Raw genomic sequence first — 21,066 nt, 5'->3', positions numbered from 1 at the left:
GATCCCTAAGCAGGTTGAGGCATGACAACATCCCGAGAACCAGATCCGTAGGCAGGTCGAGGCAGGTCGACCTCCAGGGACCCTAGGCTGGAGTTTGGCATGCCCAAGGTCTCTAGTATGACTAGTGCTGGGTAGGATTAAGGGGTTGTAATCATAACTCATTGTCCGTTTGTCCACCGTGGGTGGGAATAGATACCATGATGTCAAGCATTCCAAGCCTGTGCTCTGAGACTGGGAACCTGGTGAAGCAGCCATAAGCCTTATCCTCTTATTGCTCTGAGGGAATGTTAAGCCATTCCTCCCCTAGTCCTCCAGAAGAGCAGTTTAGGGTGTTTCCAATGTAAACATTTCATTGTCATAGATTCACTTTAGGTAATAACAGAAGTAATGACAAAGAAGTGAGTTATCTGGTCCTGTTAGGGGCATTAAGAGTATTTTAATAAGCTGGGTGGAGTGATGTTGTCTACAAGGGGGCAGGATCCTGGTTGTAGAAGTTAGTAAGTGACTTAAGAACAAATTGATAAGAGACAACAGACCAGATGTTCCATAAAAGTGGAATGGAGATTTGATCCAGGCATATGTTTGTAACATTGCTTCCCTTGTGGTTTAGCTGGTAAAGAAACTGCCTGCAATGCAGGAGACCTGGGTTGGCAAGATCCCCTGGAGAAGGGAAAGGCTACCCACTCCAGTATTCTGGCCTGGAGAATTCTATTGACTGTATAGTCCATGGGGTTGCAGAGTTGGACATGACTGAGCAACTTTCATTTTTCACTTATGTTTGTAACTTTAGGAGAAGAGTGGTAAGAGTTTGGACCCAAATGGCCTGCAGGGCTTCCTCCCAAAGTGGCAAACATTATCCCTTGAAGCCCAATTGCCCTTGAAAGGATGTCACCAACAGATGGACTTCTAGCAGGCATTGTATGCCTGTCACCCACCTTAGCAGGTTCAGTGAGAGATGCTGTTATTGTACATGTTGTGGGAAATATGGAAGATCAATACCTGAATAGCTAGAGGGATTGGATACTATACAGTATTTCCTTCCCAAGGGCCAGTTATTTTCTGGTTGTCCCTGCAGAAGATTGTAAAGGCAACATTATGGGCCCAGACAGGGCTCAGGAGAAGATCATGAAATATGAGGGAAGGGGGCAGGGTACAACTTTTGAAAGAATGACATAGCCCAAGGGCATAACATAAACCAAAAAATATCAAATGGGTCCAAGATGACAAACAAATAAAATCTAACCCCAAAAAAGAGAGGGGCTCAAATTTGGCTCACTTTTTATATGTTTTACTCCTCGCCCTGATCCTGCCCTATGAAAACTGGGCTAGCCAGGAGGACTGTTTGTTTCACATGAGGTTTTCACTCTGGTCCCTGGACCTTCCTTTGTTCCATTTTTGGGGGCTTCACCCTTCTTCATTCTTCAACCACCGCCATTTTGGACTCCTTTTTCCTGTTCTAACTACCTAACAAATCTGTTACATATAGACATGTTCTTGTATCTTTCCCTATGTGGAATTATTTCTAATCATAGAACACACTATTTCATTTGGTATATTTGTAATATTTGTAGGAGAGACAATGTTTAATCAAAGCTGACGTGAGCCTTAGCAGAATACCCATAATTCTTCCAGAACATGAGAACAGGAGATTTTGAGGAGCTATTGTAAGGCCATTTCTTACTCATTTCCCTCTATTCCCAGACAGCTGTCATGACAGTTTCTTATCACCTCTAGAGTTCTGATGATGTATGAGACTTTCTCCCTGACCCACCTTACAGTATAGCCGCAGGCTATAAAACTGTTTACCAATAGCACAGAATTAATTCCTCAACAATACAGGCCCCACTGTGTGTGTGTTTATTGCCATGTTACCTGGCCCCTTCTGTTTTTTGTGTTATCCTGTAGGACAAGGGATATAGCAGGGAGTTATCCCTGATTGCATCTTGCTTTTCCTGTCAATGCAAGTAGCAAACTGGACCCTACAAGGAATCAGTGTGTCTTAACTGGTCAAATCTGCCAGTCTTATAGAAAAACTTTGTTGTTGCTTACTAATTAGTCAAATTAGTGTTGCTATTATTATTATATTTATTAAAAGTGATAATGACCTATATATTCAAAATATTTTGTAAAATATTACAATTTTCTAATGAGTGACATTATTTGTTCTTTTTTATAATGAAAAAAAGCATATCTAGTTTCATACCTGTCCAAACATCTAAGCTAAGTTTCAAAAATTTTAAATACCATGATAGTTAAAATTGTATGAAATTTAATAGTGTCAGAACTAAATGTTAACCACAGCTAAACGATAACATGGACTCTTATTACAGATTGGTAAACTTATCTTCCAGAGAAGACAATGGCACCCCACTCCAGTACTCTTGCCTGGAAAATCCCATGGACGGAGGAGCCTGGTAGGCTGCAGTCCATGGGGTTGCTAGGAGTCGGACACGACTGAGCGACTTCACTTTCACTTTTCACTTTCATGCATTGGAGAAGGAAATGGCAACCCACTCCAATGTTCTTGCCTGGAGAATCCCAGGGATGGGGGAGCCTGATGGGCTGGTGTCAATGGGGTCGCACAGAGTCAGACACGACTGAAGTGACTTAGCAGCAGCTGCAGCAAACTTATCTTCTTACCTTCATTATTTGTAATTGATTCATACTCTCTACAAGTTTGCTTTTATTTTCAAGTCTCCTGAAGAGAAAACATGTAACTGAAAAGATGCACAAACACGGCCTTTCTGATATTCTATCAACATAAAAACGTAGTTGTTTGTAATATAAAGTTGTATGCTGGCACTGCCGCTGGTAGTACTTAAAAACCTGCAATTAAACAGTCACACAATAGACAGGATTAGATCTGTCTCATCATGCCCTGAATTACACAGATGATAATTACAGATATCAATAGTTCTTTGAAACTCAACCTTCTCATGCTTTTATTTGTAAAATCTGAGAAGCCATCAGCTTACAATATCTTCTTCAAAGCAAAGGTAAGAACTTTTGTTGTTGGTCTCTTGATGTTGATTATGCTGATAACTAGGAGCAGCTACTACACCAGTCAGGTGTGAAGAGTGAAAACGTGCTATGAATTTCAGAAACAGTTGCTGGGTACAGAAGTATTTCAAGTCTGAGGGAGCAGAAATAAAGACGGTAACTGGAATATTAGAAATTTCAGTAAGTCATTTCAGTTTTAAGACTAAATGAAAAGCAACAGGGTCATGATTTCATAACATATAACTGCACTTCTTATATACTGGAGGCTGCTGCTACTGTTTAATTCATGCTCAAAATGCTCATGTTTGGGAGACCTACATCCCTCATCAGGCATCATTTGCTATCTTGGAAAGAATCACCAAGGGTCTCTGGAGACTTAGCAACCAGTTTTTGCCAGAGAGTCTTTAAGAAGTAAAGAGATGAAAAACATAGCTTGGATCTCATCTCCTGACTACTAAGCCCTTCTTGATGCCATCCATTAATCATCTTAACTGGAAGCCAGTTGGCAACTGTGCCTTAGAATGATAGATTTTAATGGTCCCAGCTCTTGCAATACAGAGCATTACATAGAAGGGAAGGAATGGACTAGAGAAACAATAGGTACAAAAATTGGCATACCCTACAGTTTTTGAGATAGTGTAGCCATTAGGCATAGTGAAAATACTTAATACGGGGTCCCATTACTCCCTCAGGATGGAAAAGCATTCCAATCTTAAGTCTTTCTGTCCATTTTACATCCTGTTCACAGTGATTGCCTCAGAGATGAGAAAACAAACTGAGAAAGTTTAATGACTCTCAGAACTTTTTGAAGAAGTATTGCAAAATATGTCTTGTCTTTCTATTTGAACCTAAAAGTCTGTGGGATAAGAGTTTTCATAGTTAAGTTTTTCCACGGGCATTCCTGATAAAAATGTCAAGATAGAAAGCCCAGCCAAGAGTTTGAGAAAAATCAGTTTCACTTTGGAAAAATAACATTTAAATCTAGATTGTCCAGATATGTGAAAAATAAAACTATTGATCTTTTTCTTAAGCTATATATATATTTTGCAATTTTAACCAAAATATTTTTAGTTATAACAGTTGAGGCAGATGCCTTGAGAGACCGTATAACTTGAGGATAATGAACAAAAATTATGAATTTTGATAGCCTTCATGGGCAGGAAAAGAGAAGAGCACATTTACACATATGTTAAGGACATTTTCCCTGGTTCACTCAGTGGGATTACAGTCAAATGCCTTCTTAGAGATAATTCATTCTTTATTGTGTTTTTTCTGGTGACCTCTATCGTGTCTCTACTCCTTTCCTCTACAACTAGGGACGGCTACATAGTTGGTAGAGCCTAATGCTCTACATGAAGCATTGAAAGTGCTGAAGCCCCTTGTTTTAAAAAGCAAGATAAAAGTGCCATTAATCTTACTAAAATATATTTTTTCCTCACTTACATGGTCTGCTTTGACTTTTAATGGTGCTTTTATTTAATATAGTTCTATGCATTTTATTTCATTTTTATTTTGTGTAATGTCTGTTTTAAAGGCAAGTATAAGAGCATTTAACACACATGCAGAATCACCCAAGTTACACAATTTGTTTTTCTTAGTGTGTGCCTGATTGTGGATTCTATGCCTACCAGTAGAGGAGTAGTAGTAGTGTCAGTCAGTCATGTCCAGCTCTTTGTGACCCCATGGACTTGTGGCCTGATAGAAACTGATGGAAACAAGCTGTTTTAACTACCGGATTTGCACACTTTATACCAACACTCTTCTTTTGGCTTGCCGATGAGTAAGGAATGACTGAAAGGAAAATGGACTATGGGTTGATCTACCTTTTCTTTTCCTTCTCTATCATCGTTTTCAGCATAACTGATTGGCTAAGAGGAATAAGAAAGAATGTGCTAGAATTTCTTGGTGTTTTGTGTTTCTTAAAATGTCAGTGTCTTCTTTGCTTCCAAGAAAGTTGTGGTTCAAATGGGAAGCGTGGTGTCTCAAGGAGGTCTGAGAGGGCACACTGCCCACTTCAGGGATTGCTGTGGGCCTGTCCTAGCTCTTCTTGCATATTTTGGTCACCCAGTGTGTTCAGTGTTGGTTGTAGAATCTATTCTCAGTCAATCTGTCAACCTCATTGTGCGCCTCTTATCCTGAAGCTTGGAAATTTCACATAAGTGGACTTTTTTTTTTTTCCACCTGTTGATGCCATAAAACTTCCAGTAGTTTTTAGAGCTTCTTATCCCCAAAATGACTACCCTCTTGTCCCAGACAGGGAAAAGGTGGTCCTTTTCTCATAAATTCTCCCCAATATTTACTCATTCATTCACAGATTATTATTGCACACCTACTATTTTCCAGGGACTATTTTAATAGCTATTTGAACCCTATCTCTACCCTTGTAGAAATTAAATTCTAGTAAATGGAGGTAAACAATGAACAAAAAAACATGATTAACTGCATAGTATATTGGGGCATAAGAAGTTCTACTTTTAAAGGAGGAAGAGAGAGTAAGGAAAGAAGGAAGAAGAAAAAAAGAAAAATATAGGAAAAGAAAAAGGGATTTGAGATGCCAGAGATGTGTAGGTGATGAACATTTTACAATTTTAAATGGGGAAATTAGGACAGGCCTCATTTAGAATGTTAAGAGTTGAACCAAGACCTAAAAAATAAAGGAGTTAAGGATACTAAAATTTAGCAGAAATGTGTCCTAAGAGGAGATGGTGCAAAAGACCTAAGGCAGACAAATTTCTGAACTGTTTGAGAACCAGCAATAAAGCTGACCTAACTAGAGGAGAGTGAGTGAAGATTGAATATCTGAGAGTTAATAAGGAGTGGAGCAGGTAATATAGGGTTTTGTAGCCATTGTGAAGATTTCAGCTTTTATGCTAAATAAATAGAAATGTTGAGTTTTGAGCAGAATAATAATGGATGTGATTTTCCTTTGGAAAGTTTACTTTCTGTATTGAAGATGCTCTCTGTTTTATAAACAGAAGCTTGGAGAAAACTTAAGAGCTAATTATCAAACTCTAGGTGTGAGATGATAATGACTTGAACCAGGCTAGTAGTGGTGGGGGTGTGAAAGTGGTGAAATTTTGGATCTGTTTCTCCATAGAAAGTTTATTTCAAGGTCTATCCACATTGTTGCAAATGTCAGAATTTCATATTTTTAAATGAATGAGTAGTATTCCATTGTGTGTATATCATATATATGTATATATATGTATGTGTGTGTATATGTATGTTACATATGCTTTATCCATATTCATACATTATGGACATTTAGTTTGGTTTCATATCTTGGCTACACAACTGTCACACTTCTGGCTATTTATCTGAAGAATATGAAAATCATTTCAAAAAATAACATCTTTATTGGAAGAAACTCGAAAAGGCACTTACAATTTTTTGAATGACAAGAAATGGTTCACATTTAACTTGCATGTGCATATGCTCAGTCACTCAGTTGTGTCCAACTCTTAGCAACTCCATGGACTGCAGCCCATCAGGCTCCTCTGTCCATGAGATTCTCTAGGCAAGAATATTGGAGTGGGACTAGAAGAGATTAAATTAGACTACAGTGCAGGGCTTTGTGAGTTTTAGGGATATGAAGATTATAGAGGCATTGTCTCTAAAAGTCATCAACAAAAGAGCAACCATCTGTTTTGTTGTTTAGATACACATCTTCTACCTACAAGGGTTTTTTTTTTTTTTTAGTCCCTTGAGGTTTATCAGCTCTAGCTCAGTGAACCATGCTTAGTCAATTCATTCCAGGGCTCCTGAACTAATGTGTTTGGGTTTGTATTGTACATGGCTTAAGTCAATGATTTTTAAAAGTGCATTTGCAAGAAATGATTCAGGGAATCCTCAATAGCTGATTCAGATTTCATTTAAATATTTTACTCATTAAAAACTGTAATTAAAAAGTAAGTACATTTAATTGTACTATAGATACCAAGTTTTAGGACATGAAGAGTTAATTTTTTTTTTTTACTATGCAATTAATTCAATGCATTTGTGCACTTCCATTGGAATTAAACATTTATCAGCCAACATTGTGCATATATGTAAGCCTTTCATTTTCATTAACAACTGACTGGAGCTGGTATTGCTATATTGACTTCTAGAAAATTTAGACATGCAAAACTTTTTGCCTAAAAATGTACAGCCGTTCAGCCAGTTCAGTCACTCAGTCATGTCTGACTCTTTGCAACCCCATGGACTGCAGTATGCCAGGCCTTCCTGTCCATCAACTCCCGGAGCTTGCTCAAACTCATGTCCATCGTGTCGGTGATGCCATCCAACCATCTCATCCTCTGTTGTCCCCTTTTCCTCCTGCCTTCAATCTTTCCCAGCATCAAGGTCTTTTCCAGTGAGTCAGTTCTTTGCATCATGTGGCCAAGGTATTGGAGCTTCAGCTTCAGCATCAGTCCTTCCAATGAATATTCAGGACTGATTTCCTTTAGGGTGGACTGGTTGGATCTCCTTGCAGTTCAAGGGACTCTCAAGAGTCTTCTCCAACACCACAGTTCAAAAGCATCAATTCTTCTGCACTTAGCTTTCTTTATAGTCCAACTCTCACATCCATACATGATTATACAACATGTATGTAGCATAATCATACAACATGATGCTTATTGTCAGGATATGCATTTATTCAAAATGACTCCAAACTCTTCAGATCACCTGATTGATTTTTAAAATATAAGTGATGAAGCCAGTTTAGAAATAACAGTTCAGTTCATAATGACATAAAAATAAGCTTTGCAGATAAACTTAGGCATAATTGGAAGTGGTATTGAACTACATAGATTTACTGCTTTGACTGATACATATCAGTAAATATCTATAAAATGTGTATCTGCTTAAATGATATGAGCATTGTTAAATTACTTTTAGTGATCTAAGCTTGAAATAATATTCTGCTGCTGCTTTTTTCCTCCAAACATTCAGATCAGTTTAATTGATGGGTATAAAAATTTCAATGTGAACTGTTAAAAAACTAATTAAAAATAGTAAGCATTCAAAACTTCTTATGTATTTGAATCAGGATTTCTTTCAAAATGATGCAACTGAAAAGAAATATAAAATGCTATTTAGGTTGATACAGAATTTAAAATTTCATTAAGAAGTCTGTTTATCAAATGTTTGCTCCCATACAGATTCATTCTCATCGATTTATTGTGTTTGTTTCCTTTGCTATGTGACAAATTGCCACAAACTTTGTGGTTTCATAAAACTCCTACTTATTTGCTTAGGTTCTGTAGATCATAAACAGTGTGGAATGCCTGGTTTCTCTGCTGAAGGCTGAAATCAATGTGTAGACTAGGCTGAGTTCCCAGGCAGAGCATCTGGGGAGAATCCACTTCCCAAGTAGTTTTTCAAAATCAAATGTGCATTTATTTATTTTGGCTACACTGGGTCTTAGTAATGGCATACAAGCTTATAGTTGTGGCATGTGGGGTGTAGTTCCCAAACAGGGATGGAACACAGTCCCCTCTGTGTTGGAGTTTTAGCCACTGGACCACCAGGGAAGTCCCTCCCAAGTCATTCTTGTTCTGCAGATCTCATTTCCTTGTAAACTGTAGATTTAATAATCCTGTGTCATTGTGGACTATCAGCATTTTTTGTCTCCTCCATCTTTTGAGCTAACAATAGATAATCTTTCTTGAGTCAAATGCCTTTTATGCTTCAAATCTCCACATGGGACAACTAGTATAGTCTCTTCCAAGGAAAGCCCAGTCTCTTCAAGGATCACCCAATAGATAAGACCCAGTGAATATAATATCCCTAATTTAAAGGCAAATAACTTGGGAGATTAATTATATCTACAAAATCCCCTCATCTGGCACCCAGATTAGCATTTCATTGAATAGCTAGGAAAAGATGTATATTTTCTAGAGTATAGATAATCTTATGGCTGATCTTAGAATTCTGCTTATCACAATGTATTTTTTAATTAATAGAAATTAAATTATACATACATGTATACATTAATGTTTTTCTTTTTATGTAATATTTAGTCTAAAGTATATCCTTGGATTTAAAAGATTTATTGAAATTAACTTGTCTTAGAGAATATCTTTTCATGAAAAAAATAACTACATAAAAATATTGATCATTTTTCAAATAGCTAATGCATCCTAATGTTTAGTGATTAGTATGCAAGTAATGCATTGATTTGGAGAAGGAAATTACAACCTACTCAGGTATTCTTGCCTGTGAAATCCCAAGGACAAAGGAACATGGAGGGCTATAGTCCATGGGGTAGCAAGTATTGGACACGACTTAGGGTGTAACCCCCCATCAGCAATGCATTAATTACCTTGAACTTACAATTTCTACTCCAGGTGATATTTTCCTATGATTTCTAGACTTTCATCCCTCCTAAAGCTCTACCTCATTGAGTACAAGGGTCGACTTCTGTGAATTAAGATTTCTGTTTGTATTTATCAGGGAAATCACTGTTAAGAATTTTCAAAGCGGACACATTATCAAAAGAACGATTAATTCATTTTATTAAAGAATGTATACAGAATCTATTTAGAAATAATTTTAGGAGTATGGAAGAATTGCAATGGTAGTACAGGTTGGCTATGTACCGTTAACACAATAAATCAAAACTGATAAATTAACAGTGATAACAATTTCATGACCTAAAGTAGATACTGTATTTAGATTCAATTTTTCCACTAGCGGGCTTCTTCTTTTCCAGAGTCCTATCCAAAGGCCCATGTTGCATTTGTCAATCACATCTCCTGATACCCTTCAATATGTGACAGTTTCTAATCATGCAACATCTTTCTTGACTTCGACACTTCTGAAGAGCGCTAGTCCAATATTTAATTGGATGTCAGCGAATTTTGTGTTTTCTGGTGCTATCTCCTAATTGGACTGGGGTTATGGATTTGGGAAGAGAACTATGGAGGTAATGTGCCTTCCTAAATTATATCGTGTTAGAGGGGTGCATATCAACATGAGGTATCACTGGTGAGTTTAATGTTAATCACTGATTAACTTTGTGTCTATAAGGCTTTTCCACTGCTAAGGTTGCAGTGTGAAGTAAATCACTAAATCCAGCCCATGCTCAGGAGACGTATGTTAAATCCCACCTTCTAGAGGGAGAAGTATCAAATATTCTGCAGATTTATGTTAAAATCACAACAGTGATTAATAAATATTTTGTGAAACATAACATGTGGATACAAATATCATCCATCTTAAGGTTTCTCGGTTTTAGTTTTGGCATTCTTCAGTACATTGTGCCTGCAGAGATTATTATGCTGTTTTAATGGTAATTTTTATTTCCTTCATTTCTTCCAATTTTGTTAACTAACATTATTCTGCAAGAAAAAATTGTTTCTTTTTATATTAATGTGATTATTCATTCTCATTTATTTTCTCATTTGTTTAATTATTCATTCATTCATTTTTTCTAATTTTTGCTTATAGCCCAGCTGCCATCATTTATTTTATTGCTCTAATCATTTCAGCCTCGGCCACTCTTTTAAGCTGTCTCCTGTGTCCTTCATGTACCATCCATTTATCTTTTTAGCATTTTCTCACTTCCTGGCCCTAAAGGGTGCTCCAGGCTTGGCTTGTATTGTGCCTACCCCTATAATCAGACATTTCCCTCACAAGCCCTGGAGCCTATGATGCACAGAAGGTAACCATAGCAACCACAATGTTTAAACCCAGTGGGGCTCCTAAATAGAAGAATACACACCCTCACTGTAAGGATGGGTGAGTTGGCCTGAGGGTTTTTCTAATTTCTGCATCCTGCTTACTTTCCCTTTCCACTCTTCCACCACCGATAAGATCTGTCTCTTGCACTCTTATAGCTGCATTCCACTGTTATTTTCACTCTATACTGTGAGCATGGTCATGGGATCTGGGACTTCAGAGTAAACCTGTTTTGTGATAGCATTGTGAGCCTAGTTCTTGGTCCTGTGATCATCACAAGAGTTCTGAGCCTCTTCCTGTTACAGTGGTTGGACTAGTGCACATCCCTGCTCCTTCTCACTAGTTTATCCTATGATCTCAGTGCTCTGATGGGTTTACAAAAAGTCATTAATTCACTTTTGTCTAGCTTTTTTCTTGGTATAAGGATAGGATATATACTTTCCCAATTCTACTTCTCTGTGTTAAAGCTGTCCCCAAAATTTTAACAAGTAATCTAAAAAGAGGAAATATAAGGTACAAAAAAAAATGAAACATTTTTGTAACTTTTAATGGCCTCCTATGTTTCTGTTATAATTGATTATTGGATCAATGACATGTTCTGGACACATCCTTAAACACCTAAAGTTGCTCCTGATTAATTCTCCATCATCCTAAAATTATAGGATTCAGAAGACATAGAAAAAAAGTATTATTTTCCACTTTAAATGACATTATTGCAATTTTTGTAGCAGTATTTCATGAACAGCTTGATTTCAGTGTAAATTCCAGTATTTCTAAATTACAAGGTGCACTTTTTTAAAAAAATAAAGCAAAATATGAATATTTTTAGAAAGTTCAAATGTTAGAGGGGATACTTTTAAAAATCTCTCCTTCAAGATTTAGATTAAAATTTCAGCTATAATTTGAATGTTAATTAGAATGTAAAAATTACATGTGTATTACTTTAACATAAGTGAATATATATTTTATAAGTTTATTTCATAAGTAGTCAGTTCAGTTCAGTCACTCAGTCATATCCAACTCTTTGCGACCCTATGGACTGCAACATGCCAGGCTTTCCTGTCCATCACCAACCCCTGGAGCTTGCTCAAACTCATGTCCATCGAGTCGGTGATGCCATCCAACCATCTCATCCTTTGTTGTCCCCTTCTCCTCTGGCCTTCAATCTTTCCCATCATCAGGGCCCATTCCAATGAGTCAGTTCTTAGCATTGAGTGGCCAAAGTATTGGAGTTTCACCTTCAGCATATGTCCTTTCAATAAGTATTCAGGACTGATTTCCTTTAGGATGGACTGGTTGGATCTCCTTGCAGTCCAAGGGACTCTCAAGAGTCTTCTCCAAGATCATGGTTCAAAAGTGTCAGTTCTTCAGTGTTCAGCTTTCTTTACAGTCCAACTCTCACATCCATATATGACCACTGGTAAAACAATAACCTTAACTAGATAGACCTTTGTCAACAAAGTAATGTGTCTGCTTTTTAATTGCCTAGGTTGGTCATAGCTTTTCTTCCAAGGAGCAAGTGTCTTTTAATTTCATGGCTGCAGTCACCATATGCAGTGATTCTGGAGCCAAAGAAAATAAAATCACTGTTTCCATTGTTTCCCCATCTATTTTCCATGAAGTGATGGGACTGGATGCCATGATCTTAGTTTTTTGAATGTTGAGTTTTAAGCCAGCTTTTTCACTCTCCTCTTTCACTTTCATCAAGAGACTTTTTAGTTCTTCTTCACTGTCTGCCATAAAGGTGCTGTCAACTGCATATCTGAAGTTATTGACATTTCTCCCGACAATCTTGATTCCACCTTGTGCTTCATCCAGCCCAGCATTTTGCATGATGTACTCTGCATATAAGCTAAATAAGTAGGGTGACAATATACAGCATCGACGTACTCATTTCCCTATTTGGAACCAGTCTGTTGTTCCATGTCCAGTTCTAAATATTGCTTCTTGACCTATACACAGATTTCTCAGGAGTCAGGTAAGGTAGTCTGGTATTCCCATCTCTTTAAGAATTTTCCACCGTTTGTTGTGATCTACACAGTCAAAGGCTTTGGTGTAATCAATAAAACAGAGTAGATGTTTTTATGCATATCATAATTGATGTGTGTATATATATATATTTAAATATAAATACCGATACATTTATTTATTTATTAAAAACTTGGTGGCAATGTATATTTTTATACATTTTTTATACATACAAATAAATTTTTGTTCTCTAGTTGAGTTGATTGGGCTTCCCTGGTGCCTCAGAAGAATCCACCTGCAATGCAGGAGACCTGGGTTCAATCCTGGGTTGGGAAAAGCCCCTGGAAAAGGGAATAACAACTCACTTCAGTATTTTGCCTGGAGAATCCCCATGGACAGCAGAGCCTGCCAGGCTACAGTTCACAAGGTCACAAAGAGTCAGACATGACTGAGAGACTAAGCACAGCACACAGTTCAGTTGATTATGCCATTAGAAGGCAGTGTTGTGTTCATGCTGTATTTTTAAGTCATTTGTTTTCCTTTTTTGACAGAGCACAACACTGAAAATATTTCCTTGTTTTTTACTCCCCACTTAGTACCATCCTATTGGTACAGACTCACTTTTTGCATGTGTGCACTGGTATAGGCTCACCTTTTATTTTAAGCTAATTTGAGAAAGGGACTATCTTTTTGTTTAGACTTTGCTAATGTTCAGCATTTAGTCACCATGTGAAAGTTTTCATGGCAGATTCCCTGTTAATCTTTATGTTATCAGGTAGTTTTTCAGAACAAGTGTGATGTTGAATCTATAGGAGTCTATTTCTGCACTCTATTCTGTTCCATCAATTCATTCTATCCTAGATCTTTTGATTCTCCAAATAAATTTTAGAATCAGTTTTTCAATATCTACAAAATTACCTGATGAAATTTTGATTAGGATTTCATTGAATTTATAGATTCAGTTAGGAAGCTTACATCTTGAAAATCTTGAGTCTTTCTATTCACAAACATGGAATATCTCTCTATTTACTTATTCTTTGATTTTTATTTAGCAGACTTTTGTAATTTTCCTCATCTAGATCTTAATTTTAGACCTGTTTCTCCTCTAATCCATGCTTTTAATGTTGTAAATTTCCCATTTGGTACTGCTTTCGCTTCATTGTGCAAGTTTTGATAAATCGTTCATTCATTTTCCTTTAGTTCACAATATTTTTGTAGGGACTCGAGATCTCTGTTTTCGACTCATGTGTTATTTAGATGTGTATTGTTTACTCTAATTATTTTGGGATTTTCCAGCTATCTTTCTGTTAACTGCTAGTTTATACCCATTGTAGTCTAAGAACAGACACTGTATGATTTCTCTTCTTTTAATTTTGAGAAGGTATATCCTATGGCCCAGAATGTGGTTTACTTTGCAGAATGTTTCATCATAGCTTGAGAAAAATAGATATTCTGTTGTGGTTGGATGAAATAATACATCCATATAAACTACAAATCAACTGATATGTCAGTTTCTGCTAGATTTTCTGAAGTTTCCAACTATAATAGTGTATTATCTATTTCTCCTTCCAGTTCTCTCAGCTTTTGCCTTATGTAGTTTGATATTGTTTTTATGCATTTATGCATTGCTGCTGCTGCTGCTGCTAAGTCGCTTTAGGCATGTCTGACTCTGTGTGACCCAATAGAAGGCAGCCCACCAGGCTCCCCCATCCCTGGGAGTCTCCAGGAGAGAACACAGGAGTGGGTTGCCATTTCCTTCTCCAATGCATGAAAGTGAAAAGTGAAAGTGAAGTCGCTCAGTTGTGTCCGACTCTTAGCGACCCCATGGACTGCAGCCTACCAGGCTTCTCCATCCATGGGATTTTCCAGGCAAGAGTACTGGAGTGGGGTGCCATTGACTTATACATTAAGGAATGTTATATTTTCTTTGAGAATTGACTCTTATCATTGTGTAATGATCCTCTTTATCTTTGTTAATTTTTTGATATTTGGCAAATCTAATACAGTTATGTAAAGTTTAAAAATAAAATAAAATTAAAAAAAAAAAAAAAGAAAAAAAAAAAAAAAAAGATCTTTTGTCTGACACCTAATGTAGATACTTATGTTTTCTTTTAATCACTATTAGCATAATATATTTTTCTGCATCCATTTACTTTAAGTCTATGTGTGTGTCATATTTAAAGTAGGCTTCTTATATATAACATGCAGTTGGGTCTTCTTTATGAGTCACTGTAAAAATCTGTCTTTGAGTAGTTAAATTTAGACCATTGACATGTGAAGTAAACATTGATATGGAGGATTAATACCTACCCTATTGTTACTGTTTTTAATTTGTTTCCTTTGTACTCTGTTGATATTTTTGACTTCTTTTATGCTTTCATGGTTTTAATTCATTATGTTTTCCCATTTTCTTTCCTTTCTTAGCATATTTGATGTACTTTAAAAAACACTTTTCTAGTGGTTAGTCTAGAGTTTGCAACATAAATTTACAACTGATATAAGTCCACATTCAAATATTAATAATACTGTACAGCTTTTCAAGTAGTGCAAGTAACTTTGTTACAAAATAATCTCAATTCCTCCCTCCTGTCTTTTGTATCATTGCTGTTATTCACTTCAAATACACATAAAAATTCATAGATAAATATATAAGCATAAATAATTGGATGCAGTGTTGTTATTTTATACAAAATGCTATTATATATGAACAAGAAAAATAATTTAAAATTATTATTTATTAAAAGTTTTAATTTTACATTTACATATTAACAATGCTTTGAAAATGTTTTTCCTTTCTGTATATAGTTCTGAGTTACTAACTTGTATAGTTTTTCTTTTCTCTGAAGAATTCCTTGTAACATTTTCTACAAGGCAGGTCTACTGTTGAAAAAATTTTTAATTGTTATTGGTATGACAAAATTTATTTCTCCTTCACTTCTGAAAAATAATTTCACATGGTACAGAATTTTAGGTATATAGTTTTTTTCTATCAATACTTTAAATATTTTACTCCACTCTTCTTTCTTGCATGTTTCTGAGAAGGGAAATGCAATTCTTTGGTAACTAAACTGTTTTTTCTACTGCCTTTTTCAGGACTTTTTCTTTATATTTTATTTTTGGAATTTGGAAGTGAAATGACTTGCTTGGGTGTGTTTCTTTGTGTGTATATGTTTTGGGCATTTATACTATTTGGTGTTTTCTAAGCTTTTAAAATCTGTGTATTGATGTCTGACATTAGTTTAATAGAATTTCTCATTTTTATTTTAAATATTTATTTTTCTTTTTCTCTTTCTTCTCTTTTAAATATTTCCATTACGTATATTTTATACATTTTGTACTTGTGCCATGATTCTTGGATATCTTCATTGTTTTCTATCCTTTTGCCTTTTCCTTTTAGTTTTGAAGGTTTCTATTGATATGTGTTCAAGCTCAAAGATTTGTTTCTCACCTATGTCCAATCTCTAAATAAGCCGAAGACATTCTTTACTTCTTTTTTTTTAAATTTTATTTTATTTTTAAACTTTACATAATTGTATTAGTTTTGCCAAATATCAAAATGAATCCGCCACAGGGATACATGTGTTCCCCATCCTGAACCCTCCTCCCTCCTCCCTCGCCATTCCCTCCCTCTGGGTCGTCCCAGTGCACCAGCCCCAAGCATCCAGTATCGTGCATCGAACCTGGACTGGCAACTCGTTTCATACATGATATTTTACATGTTTCAATGCCATTCTCCCAAATCTTCCCACCCTCTCCCTTTCCCACAGATTCCATAAGACTGTTCTATACATCAGTGTCTCTTTTGCTGTCTCCTACACAGGGTTATTGTTGTAACATTCTTTACTTCTGTTACAATGTTTTTTAACTGTCTCTTAAAATTTTCATATATGCACTTACATTCTACATGTTTTTGAATGCTGTTTATTTTACATGTAAGATAACTTGACATATTAGTCATAGTTGTTCAAAGTTCCTGGTCTAATAATGTCAACATCTCTGACATATCCAAGACTGTGCTTGATGATTCTCTATCTCTTATGCATTTTGCATTTTCGGGTGCCTTGTGATTTTTTCCTTTATAGCTGAACTTGATATACTTGGTAAAATGACTATTATAAGTAAATATTTAGTAATTTGGTTGTATGTGTGAATGGGTAAAAGCATTCTATAGTCCTATGATGAGGTCTCAGTCTTTTAGTAAGCCTGAACCTCTGCATTACTTGCATTACATGTACTTAGGTTTTTTTTGTTTGTTTTTAAAAGTTTTATTGATGTATAGTTGCTTTACAATGTTGTTTTAATCTCTACTGTATAGCAAAGTAAATAAGCTGTACATATATTCCATCTTTTTTGGATTTCCTTCCCATTTAGGTCACCATAGAACATTGAGTAGAGCTCCCTGTGGTATACAGTAGGTTCATATTATTTATCTGTTTTAGCCATGTGTGTGCAAGTTCAGTTGCTCGGTTGTGTCCTACACTTTGCAACCCCATGGACTGTAGCCTGCTAAACTCCTCTGTCCATGGAATTTTCCAGGCAAGATAACTAAAGTGGGTTGCCATTCCCTATTCCAGGGGATCTTCGTGACCCAAGAATCGAAACTGTGTCTCTTACATCTCCTGCATTCTTTACCACTGTGCCACCTGGGAATCGTTTATACACAGTAGTGTATATATATACTGTATTAACCTTTTAAATGAATGTTCCTCTCTTTTTAAAAGGAATAATCATAAGACATGAATTTTAATGTCTGGAATATCAAAGATATGTTCAGTATCCCCTCAGGCTCTGGGTAAGTTTTCTGGTTATGTATTATTCTACTTGAGAAGATTGATTTCATGAAAACAGGCTCCCCTTCGTATGGGTTTATAGTAATAGAGTTACCCCGTATAGCTTCTTCCCCTCACTTGTCACCACTGTAACCCCCTCATACTGTCTTCTCCCTTTGCCTATTTTCTGATTATAAAATTAATATCAATTCAGCTATGTGTGCTAATTGAACAATGACTGTCCAGCACCAGACCTAAGGACTTCTGAGGCCTGTGAGAGTTAGACATGGTCCAACATCTAGAAACTCTAACCTCATTTGGAGCAATTGCTATTGAAACAGCAAGGAGCAAACTCAAGACACTGTATTCAGCTGTATTGTACAATTTGTAGGTAACCACTCCAACTGCTAACAGGGCTCATTGAAATATTGCTCCCTCTACCACTCTGCTGAAGTACTTAGATTGGTGTCCTCTACCCATGCAGAAGGGCCTGCTATTGCTAGCTTGGTGGGTATGCCCCAGAAGTGGTATATATGGAGGGATTTCCAATTGTTTTTGGCATGCTTTAATCTTTGCATAGTTTTTTTTTCCTCCTAACAATTTCAGTCTCCCAATCCACCCCCCCTCCTTTCCCCACTTGGAATCCATACATTTGTTCTCTACATCTGTGTCTCTTTCTGCTTTGCACCTAGGTTCATCCGTACTATTTATCTAGCTTCCACAGATGTGCATTAATATACGATATTTGTTTTTCTCTTTCTGACTTACTTCACTTTGTATGACAGTCATTAGGTCCATCCATGTGTCTACAAATGACACAATTTCATTCCTTTTTATGGTTGAGTTATGCTCCATTGTATATATGTACCATAACTCCTTTATCCATTCCTCTGTTGATGGACATTTAGGTTGCTTCCATGTGATACAGCCACTATCACAGTAGAACTCCACTATCTCCACTATAACAGGAGAACAGTATGGAGGTTCCCTAAAAAATAAAAGGGAACTGCCATATGACCCAGCAATCCTACTCCTGGGCATATGCTCCAAAGATACATGCATCTTAATGTTCATCTTAAGTTTCTTTTTTAACGCCCACTTAGGTGGGACAGGATGGATAGGGTTTCATGGAATTAGCCTAACTGACCTTGGGGAAAGGAAATGCCTAGGATAAAACCCATACTCTGGTTAAATTGTTTCTCCTTAAAGACAGATCTTCTTAAAAACAGAGTACTCTGGTGTATTTCATAATGCTTCCTTTTTTCTGCTCCCCCTGCTGAAAGCATGAAGGGATTTTTCTGCAATATTCACTGTGAGAATTTTGTAGAGTTTTAGGAAATATTCATAAAATTGTTGGGGGGCATCCCCTCAATGACTGGATCCTCTTTGAGTTTTTAATCTCTCATGCTTGTCCACATTGAGCCTCCAGCATTTCATCAGTTCTTGGTCAAGTTTCTCTACCCTGGCATTGGTTCTCATGGCTGTTTCTGCTCATGGATTTCTATTCTGGTAAGCTGTGATTATCTGTATTCCTTGCAGGTGTCTCTAATTTAGGGGCAGCAGTTTGACCTGTGACCTCACTGTACTTACTGATCTAAGAAGAGTTGTTTCTTTCTGCTTGTTCAGCTTTTTACTTATTGTTAGAATGGAGGGTAACTTTCAAGTTTCTTACATGCCAGTCTGGAAACTGCAATTTAATTTTTCTCTTTTCTTTTAATGGTCAAATAATATTCCACTGTATGAATATACCATATTTTACTTAACTATTAATCTGTTGAACATCTGGATTGTTTCCACATTTTTGCTATTATGCATGATGGTACTAGGAAAATGTGTGTGTGTGTGTGTGTGTGGTATATGTTTTAATTTCTCTAAGAGAATGTTGTTGCTGTTCAGTCACCCAGTCATGTCCAACTCTTTGTGACCCCATGGACTGTAGCACAACAGGCCTCTCTGACCCTTACCATCTCCTGGGGTTTACCCAAATTCATGTCCATTGCATGGGTGATCCAGCCATCTCATCCTTTGATACCCTCTTCTCCTCCTGCCCTCTATCTTTCCCAGCATCAGGGACTTTTCCAATGAGTCGTCTGTTCACATCAGATGACTGAAATACTGGACTTCAGCATCAGTCCTTCCAATGAGTATTCAGGGTTGATTTCACTTAAGGTTGACTGGTTTGAACTCCTTGCTGTTCAAGGGACTCTTAGGAATCTTCTCCAGCACCACAGTTCGAAGGCATCAATTCTTCATCACTCTGCTTTCTTTACGATCCAGCTCTCATAACCGAATGTGACTACTGGGAAGATCATAGCCTTGACTATAAGTACCTTTGTTGGGAGAGCAATGTCTTTGCTTTTCAACACACTGTATAGGTTTGTCATAGCTTTCCTGCCAAGAAGCAAACCTCTTTTGATTTCATGGCTGCAGTCAGCATCTGCAGTGATTTTAGAGCCCAAGAAGAGGACATATGTCACTACCTTCACATTTTCCCCCCCTCTATTTGCTGTGAAGTAATGGAGCCAGATGCCATGATCTTAGTTTTTTAAATATTTAATTTTAAGCCAACTCTGTCACTCTCCTCCTTCACCTTCATCAAGAGGCTCTTTAGTTTCTCTTTGTCTTCTGCCATTATAGTGGTATCATCCACATATCTGAGGTTGTTGATGTTTCTCCCAACTATCTTGATTTCAGCTTGTAACACTTCCAGCCCAGCATTTTGCATGATGTGCTCAGTATATAGATTAAACAAACAGGGTGACAACAGACAGCCCTGTCATAATCCTTTCTCAATCTTGAACCAATCAGTTATTCCAAACAGGGTTCTGACTATTGCTTCTTGACCTGCATACAGGCTTCTCAGGAGACAGGTAAGATGGTCTGGTATTCCCATTACTTTAAGAGCTTTTCACAGTTTATTATGATCTACACAGTCAAAGGCTTTGGCACAATTGATGAAACAGAGGTAGATGTTTTTCTGGAATTCCCTACCTTTCTCTATGATCCAGTGAATGTTGGCAATTTGATCTCTGATTCCTCTTCCTCTAAGAGAATATATGCTTAGTAATATGATAATGCTATGTTTTTAAGGAACTTCCAGACTATTTCCAATGCAGCTGTACTATTTTATGTTTCCACTAGCAGGACATAAGTATTTCAGTTTTCTCACATCATCTCAACACTTTTTTTCCCCTTAAAAAAAATTTTTTTTTTTGATAATGAGCATCACAGTATGTGTTGTATAGAAGTATATCATTGTGATTTTGATTTACATTTGTTTTCTGATGGCTTATGATGTTGAGCCCCTTTATAGGTACTTAATATCCACTTATATATGCTTTTTGAAGAAATGTCTATTCATATCCTTTCTCTGATTTTTAAAACATGGTTCTCTTTATTACTGTGAAGATATTTAATATAACTATACACACATTTTTTATGTCAAGTTGAGTATTGTACACTCATTACTAATACCAAGGGAGGACTTTATTGTTTAAAAAAATTTTTTTATATTGGAGTTTAGCTGATTAAGAATGTTGTGATAGTTCAGGTGGAAAGCAAAGGGACTCAGTCATACATATAGATGTATCTCCCCACTCCCCCAAACTCCCCTCCCATCCAGGCCAGAGGAGGACTTTAAATTCTTCTGCCCACTGAATGTTGC

General features: G+C 36.6%; 1 long non-coding RNA gene across 1 annotated transcript in view; it reads left to right on the top strand.

Annotated features, from left to right (window-relative positions):
* LOC123329456 overlaps window positions 1-21,066 on the top strand; it is a 217,111-nt gene that overhangs the window by 78,233 nt on the left and 117,812 nt on the right. The window lies entirely within an intron of this gene.

The sequence above is a fragment of the Bubalus bubalis genome, chromosome 15, assembly GCF_019923935.1.
Source record: "Bubalus bubalis isolate 160015118507 breed Murrah chromosome 15, NDDB_SH_1, whole genome shotgun sequence".
In the NCBI taxonomy this organism is placed as follows: domain Eukaryota; kingdom Metazoa; phylum Chordata; class Mammalia; order Artiodactyla; family Bovidae; genus Bubalus; species Bubalus bubalis.
Note: the sequence above shows the minus strand (reverse complement) of the source record. Positions and strands in the feature narration are given on the sequence as shown.